Source organism: Alligator sinensis, unplaced genomic scaffold (genome assembly GCF_000455745.1).
Source record: "Alligator sinensis unplaced genomic scaffold, ASM45574v1 scaffold207_1, whole genome shotgun sequence".
Classification (NCBI taxonomy): Eukaryota; Metazoa; Chordata; order Crocodylia; family Alligatoridae; genus Alligator; species Alligator sinensis.
The window spans coordinates 1,426,275-1,435,370 of record NW_005842112.1 but is presented as its reverse complement, the minus strand read 5'-3'; positions in this window follow the sequence as shown (position 1 = coordinate 1,435,370).

Sequence of the window (9,096 nt, the reverse complement as noted above, 5' to 3'; positions counted from 1 at the left end):
GGAAAGCAAATACACAACTTGACAATTAGATTCATTTAAAGATAAAACAGGAAACAAAGTCTACTGAGGGTGGTAGTTTGCCATTGATTTAAGAGACTTCTGCCATGAGGGGAATGGAGTTTTGACAATAATGTGGCTGTTGTGTATTTCTTGGCTGCTTTCATGGATCCCTTAGATAGATAGATAGATATAGATAGATCTCTCTCTCTATAAGATAGATATATATATAACTGGAAATGGGATACTCAAGATTTTCAGAGCTAAGCAGAGATTAAAATGTTGATTTTGGAGATACCGGTTAAACGGACTTGATTTCTAGAGCATGAGTGTTCAGTACTTCTAGAAATTTGGCCCAGCCTCCTCCCCTTCAGATGTCTCAAATTGCATACACAAAACGCGGTGCAACCAAAATCAGTGGTCACTTAGGAATCTGGCCTGCTATTTTTAATACTGTGAAAGGCAAGGATTTTTTTTTTTTTTTACCAGCTGCATAGTTGGAATAGAGTTAGACAAGCTTTTGATTGCAAGAGATTCTTCCTTAGGTTTAGAAAGCTTGTCTAATGCTATCCCAACCATGCAGTCGGTCCAATAAAAGATATCACCCTAAGAAATCCTTAATTCCCACATCATTCTTGGCCCCATAATTCTTCCCACATAATTCATCGCTACATCACTCTAATGCTACCATTTTCAGTACTAGGATTTTTTTTTTCCAGTTTCTGAATGTGGAACATTAAAGAATATTTTTCCTGGCATATCCTGTGAGAAGTTATGATGAGGAACGAGTTTGGCCATCTGTAGGTGTTTTAAGAACAGCACTGGTAGATCCAGATCAAGTTTCCGTGGGCGTCATTCAGTTGATTGTGGGGTGAGTGGATGGGGCCCTTGAGCTGGTGGTGGGTGGGAAGGTATACTGTGCAAATGCTATGTTGAAGGTTTTCATTGATCTCCTCTGTGTGACTGGACAATGGAAACTGGAGCTTATATTTACTCCCAAAGCTGCCCTTTGATTTTCATGGCTTTTATGTTTCAGGGTACTCTTCAAGGCCCATTTGTTTGAACTGGCCTTTGAAAAGGAGTAGGTGAATTGAGACATTGATGGATGTTTGGGGATGGCGGTGTTTGAGGATGTGCTGTGGGCTGGTGGAGAGGATGAGCTGATCATCTTGCATTCTGCTTTTGTCATTTAAATAATTGGCAGGGGGCTCAAGAGTTTCTAGGAGGATGTTTTGTATGTACGCTGAATCTAAATTTAGATCTCTCTCTCTCTCTCTTCCTGTGTGTGGGGACAGATATTGGTGAATGTGGCCTGGGTTCTGTTTCTGACCCTAACACCAACCAGCTTTGTGACCTTGGGAACAAGGCTTTTTCTTTCTGCCTGATTTTCCTCATCTCTAAAATGGGAATACTATTTCCCACCTTTATGGGGCACTTGAAGACCAATGGATAAGAAGTGCAATGGAAAGGCAAAGTGTACTGGTGTTTTTGGCTTGGATGTTCAGTTTGTCATTTTTATGCAAGACATTTATGAGGCATTTCTGGGTGTATGTCCTTCTAGGGGTGTGCTTCATTCTAGTTTTCCTCTCCAGAGCAGGCTTCCTATGATTGCGTCTTGTACAGTGTTGGAAAATCTGTTGATATCAATGATCCTTGGTGCGTCTGCTGCAGCGAGATGTTACACTTTGAGGCAGTGATCCTTGGTGCATTTACTGCATTGAGATGTTACACTTTGCGGGTATGTGAAGGGTGGCTTTTTGACTAGGACTGTAGACCAGGAAGCAGGAACTCTGGGCGATTTAATAACCTTGGGGCCTGAGATCTTGCTTCAAAATGGGACTAATAATACCTAGATCTCTGCACTAGTGGATCCTAAAGTTCCTTTATAACACAGGCCAATTCCATTACCACTGATTTTGCAAGTAGGGAAACTGAGGCACAGAGAGAGGACGTGACCTGCTCGAGGTCACCCAGGAGGGCAGTGGTGGAGCAATCAATAGACGATAGGTCTCCTGGGTTCCAGCCCAGTAGGCCATGCTGATAAATTGTACCTCCTGCCTGCACAGCCATGTCACCAGGGCACATATATAAAGTAGGAGCCTACAGTGGCGGGAACATATAGTTACCTACGCCAACTATCAGCAGCAATGCAGGCTAGGAGCATGTGTGTAAGGAAGACCACGCAGCGTATGTAATACAAGTGTGGCCTATATCTTTTGACCAGTTCTAAACTGGACAGCAAAGGGCTACCGTAGCTGTTGGCCAGTATGCCCAGGAATATTATAACCACACTTTTTCAGTAGCATTGTCATTTTCTGAGCCAGTTGCCTTTCCAAGAGACTGCTGTTTTGTTGGCTAACCTAGGGCATGGGTTTTCCTCACATATATTATTAAGCCAAACATATTTTCTATTTATACCACAGGAGGACGTGAATTACTGCATTGTATTTAGCAAGCACTAGGAAGAACGTGTCTTTATAACATAAAGAATATAGAAACTGCACTTTATGTACCGCACACACATACAGGATTAGGGAGGCTTCCCCTACAAGATGCTAGGAAGCAAGTGATTCTCTGGTCTTTGGATGGGGGTACAGACCCAGGAGCAAGCAGGTTTTCAAATACATGATTTTATAGTTTGGTTCTGAAGCTGAAAGCTAAGATGGGCTTTTAGCGAATGAGATGCATGTGGCAGAACCAAATATTATAGCTTTAAGGCGATTGGAGAGACCCATAGCAGTAGAGCAGTCGTTTCCCCAGTCCCTGGTTATAACTGGATTTGGATCAGTGGAGTTATGGTAAGGGACTAATTCAAAGGCCATTGATCCTGGCTTCATTGGACTTTGGATCAGACCCCAAAATTATAGGCGCTGTTGAATCCCTCCCATGGGACAATCAGATCCCCGGCACTCTCCTTCCTGTTCCTGCATCCTCACCTTACATGACACAGTTGAAAGCTTTCTTGCCTTGAAAGAGAGTTCCTAAAAAGCCCCAGTACTGGTGGCTATATGGCCATTTCCCCATTTGTGCCATTTTCATTAAGGCCTTCTCTCACTGAGCATTTCCTATTTTATACCTCCATAAGTTCCTGGGCCATAGGTGAGAAGGCAGTCCTACAGCAGAGGTGTCTGAATCCTCCCCGTTCCCATCTCACCCCCATGCACATCCTCAGGTGGGAATTAGAAGAGCTGCACGCGGCAGGGTCCCCTTGTTACCCAGATAGAGGCACAGTTAGACCCTGTTGTTAGAGGTTGCAGCAGTGATGCACAGTGATAGGCACGAGAAAGGAAAAATATCTTTTAGGTCATCAGACCTCTCAGGTCGTTGTTTGTAGTCATGATTGTGCAGCACCTAGCACTGTCAGTTACTAAGCCATGAGTAGATAGGCAACTGTTGATTCTCTGGATCTGTAAGAGGCCTAGTCTGGTGCCTGCTGAATCAAGCCCGTAGTCGTTATAATAAGGCATCAGGGCAAACCGGCTAACATAATAAATATCAGTTCATTTGACTATCACTTCACTAGGGCCTCACTCATTCAACATTACCCTGGCAAAACTCACACTGTAGTACGCCAGGAATTTTGTCCACGTAAGGGCTGTGGAGGACTCCCATAGTCCATCACAAGCACAGAGGCAGCCAACAAACCGGACTGGATCCTGCATAAATTATGCAGCTAGAACAAGCACAGCAATCATATAGCTGAAAAAATATATTAGAGCTCCATCAGTAACCCTGCACTCCAAATGATTCTTTATTGTAAATCCATAAATGAAGTGCATTTTGTCAGCTGCACTGCAGTCAATACATCAGAATTATTCTAGATTTTATAACAATCCTCACTTATGTAGACTTGCACCACCTGAATGTCAATTCAGTTGCAAATGATAAAAGGTCTCTCATAAAAATATTGAGGCAGCCCGGAGTGTTTGGTTAAGATTAACATCTTTCTAAGTAATTATAATGTAATGTCAATACGCACTCTAATGTCTACAGAAAGAAAAGGACATAAATGATACAGTTCTGTTGTAGCAGTCCTTTGTAAACAATTAACTGTTACTCATATATCTGAAGCAAAGGATAGAGAATTGATAAACCTATTCCAAAGGGCTTGAAAAGTTAAAGTGAATTCTAAATGTAGATTAGTAGCAAACGATGACAGCCAAGCCAGCATTACCTCAGTTGATTAATTTATAAGGATACTGGTCAATGATTTTAACCAACAGCTATGCATAGTAGAATCCTAATGGGATCTGTCTGTTAAGATTACATAAAGTAAAGCATTTGATTTATTTCATAGTTTTCTAAAGCTCCACTTTAACTTCATACAAATAATGCATTAGTCACACTGGATAAAATGGTGTATTGAATAAAGTTGTGATTTTGTCTGCGTCTCATAATCTGATTTTTATAAAGGATTAAATCTGTTTTAGTAGTTTATTCATATCATAAAAGAGATTGTTGGTGGAATGAAATCTTTACATCTGCCACTTTCTCTCTCATTAGAAAAGACAGTAACATAAAGTTCCTCATTTCCTTCCAGTTTGCTTTATCCCCAAGTGTGTCTAAGTGTCTACATCGCCTGTACATTTGTGTATTATAAAGGCTGCATGTTCTCAAACCTGTGGTTAAGGTTACACCACAATTTCCAGTTTCGGGGATTTATATCTCCTGGAGATGGTAAAAATTCATTTCAGACTAAAACCTGGCTCGGAAAGTATGCACCCAGCAATGAATGAGGGATGCGTGTGTGTAGTCTTTCAAAACAGTATTTTTGACATTTGCTAACTTGCCCACCGCTCTCTGCCCGTTGCAAGGGATGCCTTTGTCTAGAACTGAATAGGAAGTGCTTAAAAACAATCCCATTCTGCAGTAGGATGAACCCAAAAGTTTTTAGAATCTCTTTTTCCAAAGGGAGAGACAGACACAGACCTTCCTCTTCCCAGAGCAGCCTGTACCTCGCTAATTAGGGCAAATTCGTGGAATGTGGGAGACCCTGGGGTATGTCAGCAGCCTTGTCTGATTCAGAGCTAAACTGGGATTTTTCACTTCCTATGGAAAAGTGTTAGTTTCGACAATATTTTTTTCTGACTAAAAACCTTTTTGTCAGAGAATTCTTGATCAGCTGTAGATCTGTTGCGTCTCCTCTCCATTTTGTCCAAAGTTTTAATTAGGACCTCGTAAAAAGTGAAGACGTGACATTAGTCAGCCATGTCATGTTTCTGCTGATCGTCTCATCAAAGATGAGCTAATTAGAAGTTGTCTTTCCAAGAGCATTGCTCAGAGGTTCTTTATCACTCATCTCCATTGACTTCTTGTAACGCCCAATGTCAAAGTTTCAAGTTTAAGTGTTTTAAGAAGCTGAAATATTAAAAGAGATGGTAGATTGTTTTTCTTTAAATGGTATTTGTTGAGCTCAAATTACTAGGATAAGGAAACTCGTATTTTTTTTTCCTTCAAGGAGTGCCTCTATGACCTTTAATCGACAATATGGACAGGATTAGTGTGTTTATGTGTGTCCTCTCACTCATTTTAACAGGTTTAAGTATAGACATATGCATACAGGTATTTATGTGAATAAACCTGTCGTATGCACAAATACAAATTTGCATGTGCGTACCAGATGATTGGCATATGTGAAGTTGAAATGTCGCACTTGTGTATATGTGTAATAAGGAGGAGGATAGGGTTTAAGAGGTATGAAGGAGATGTAATGTAGTGGTATACATTTTTATCACAAGGCCACTTACAAGAAAAAAAAAGCTCTGGTTCAGAAGATATTCAAGAACTTGCATACATTTAAGTATGAATATTCCCATTTATTTCAATGGCAATGCTCCACGTTCTTGAAATTAAGCATATGCTGAAGTTCCTTCCTGAACTAGGGCCAAACAGGACAAGACTGTTTGGGCAAGGTGTATTACCTGTGTGAGCTTAAAAGTAAATTCTCAGTCATGACTTAATTGTCTGGCTGCTGTCCAAAATCACACACTTTAATTTAAATGGCTTGGGTTTTTTGTTTTTATTAAAGAAAGTACTTGATGGAGAGTTATTGATATCCATTGCAGTTCTGCTGAAGGAATGTTAGTATATTTAACTGTGCATTTTATTGCTTAAAAAAACAACAACCATGCATCCAATGATGCTGCTATTATGACTGGTTGGGAGTTGTTTTCACTGACCCCTTAAAAAGTTAACCTTTTGTAGGCCCATCATATGCATATCCCACACTTTTAGAGCTACCCTTCTCTTCATGTCTTATTTAATCCTATAAAACACTGGTTCTCAAACTTTTGGGACCCATACCTTCAGCTCTCAAATTTTCTCGTGCACTCCAACCTTTAATTAGAAATACGATGCAGTCCATAGACCAGGTACTGGCCACTTCTCCCTGGCACTGGTGGTCTGCCACTCTCAGCTTGGGAGCCATTGCTACACAGCTTACAGTCAGATTCTGCCAGGACTTTTCCTGGAGCAAAGTGCTGCGTGTTGCATTTTGATTGGCTGCAGAGTTGTGGCTTCAGCTTACCTTTAAGCACATCTGGAATTGGATTGGTTATTTTGATCCAAAATATGCAGTTAGCATATTACCGATATAAAAGAGGGTTGTCTGGCAGAGAGACCTGTTCTGAAGCAGAATCCCCAGTGAAATTGGTAGAGTGGTCTACCCTCAAGACTCTCAGTGCAAGACTGGGCCTCAGTCTGGATTGAAACTGTATGGCTAGGGACAGACATTACACATAAACATGTTTAAGTGATCAGAAATTGGTTTAAACCTGTAACAGATCAAATGTTCAGTGCACATAAAGCAGTTGGAAAATGGCTGAAACTGGTTTGAGATAAACCTGGTTGAATGTAGTATCAGGCTTAACTGATTTGGGTCAAACCGGTTTATGCAGTGTCTGTCCCAGACTCCTTCCTAGTTGGAGTTAAATCAGTTCTCCAGCAATCCCAGTTGCTTTGCAACCCTGGGCAGGGCTCTTCTCCTTGGGTGCAGCTCTGGCAGAGACAGCAGGTACTGCGGCGTATGCCTGGCTTCTTCCTGGCTCCCCCTCCCCTCTGCCTTACACAGACCCCTCTCAGCATTAGCTAGCAGACCATATGCTGGCTATGGTCCGTGCTGTGGGAGACAGGACAAAGGAAGACAGGCTTAGGACTTTTGGGAGCTAATCAGCAGGTAGCTAGTAATATCCCTCTGTTCCTTCCTTGGAAAAAGGTATTTAAGAAGAGCTTGAACTAATGAGTGAGGCTGTGTTTTGTTTGATGGGCTGATAAGTGCTAACAACTCTCTGTGCAACTCCCTGCTTTGTAACTCAGTGATCTGTTAACAACAGTGGTGGGGATGGGGGCCTCCCTAATCAGTGTCCTGCTGGGGTCTGGCCACACCCCCCTCAGCTCAGCAGTGTAGAAGGGAAGGGAGGGCTGCTCTAGCTCCCCCACAGCTTCTAGCCTGAGCTACTGCAGGCATGTTCCTGCATTTCTTCAATCCATAGGGGATGTCTGTATGGTTACAAACCGGTTCAGCCTAGCCAGGTTAGACTAACCTGCAAAGACTGAGCTAATTCAAGCTCAGGTTTTTTGAATGTCTGTCCCTAGCCTATAACATGGGCCCATCTCTGGTTCCAACCAGACATTTTGAACCCAAGGCTTGATAGAAGTCACTTATTTCTGTTTTATTAGTTTGCCTTTTGCCTGGCTTGGCTATCTTTGAGACAGCATTGCCACTACTGATCGACTGAGCCACAGAGTCATGGCAGAGTCACTTTTGTTCTAAGTTTGTTTTTGCTGAAACTCAGAAGAAACATTTTGCTAGTGACGTGTCTTTTTAGTTAGTAAATCACTGGGATATGGAACATTTCTAAAAAGGACAGGTTTGTTCACTGAAGAGTAGGTATTCCCACAGCTCCAAAAGTCGGGGCCAAATATGATGCGTGTGAGAGTTGGTTTTGCTCCTCAAGTTTCTATTTCCAGCTGTTGAATGAACAGTACCTTAATTTTCCAGTAAATGGAGCTACCCTTTATAGCAGTTTTACATAAATGAATTTAAGTACTTTATTTAATATTTATGGTCTTGCATGAAAAATATGTAGTCATAGAACGGGGCCTAGAAGTAGTAAGATGAGATGAATGTCTCATGCAATGCAAGGCATACCTGTTCCGTGCACCCAGAGGTTTTAGATTCCAGGGCTGTCAATCTATAATGTTATGTACCGCGTTCATTTAAAAATATTTATATATTGCAAAACTATTTAGCTATAAAAATGTTTGAGAAGTAAGACAACATATATGCGGTAACCATAAGGGTATGAGGCAGGTGGTAATTATGTACACTTTGCTTCTATCCAATAGTATAAATTACTGTCAAAACCATTATATTGCAATATAATGTAGACTAAGAAATTCCAGTGGTTAGGTCACAAATTATTTTCTGTGCTTGGCCTTAGGTAATGGCCATTGCAACAAATACAGTTTGAAGTATTTAAATATAAAATAACAGGCCCGGTTTCTGGTTTTTTGTGAGGAGTAACTATCGGAGGGATACACAGACAACAGCCTTTTTATGGGAGATTTATTGTATTTTATTTGGCAGCTGCTTGTCCTAACAGGAATTCTTCAGTGGCATTTACTGTATTTCATGCTGGTAGCAGGGAGAGCCAGAGCAGATTTGGAGCGCTTTTACTCGCTTTCCTCATTTTGAACACGAAAAGAAAATATCGCTCTATTAATTACTGTTCTGTCTTATTGGCAAAAAGAAAGAGATCCTGTGATACGAAATTACTAAAAGAAGAAAGGTTTCAGTTTTCTCATTAGCACAGGATATTTTGCATCTGTTGTGGCTTGTGAATGCATTGTCAGCACTTAAATAATAATAATGACTCAGTAATGAATAATAAAAGCAACAAATAGCCATATGAGAGTGCATGCATCCAGGCACCCTCCTGTGTTTGTCAGGAGGTTTGGAGGTCCCTCCAAATGAGCTGTTCCAGTGTGCCCATTCACATTTTCTTAGATCACTGCACAGCCCTCAGATTCATTTCATTGCTGGCATGGATGGGTTATGTACAAGCACTTTTGTCCTTGGGTGTCAGGACTATAATGTTA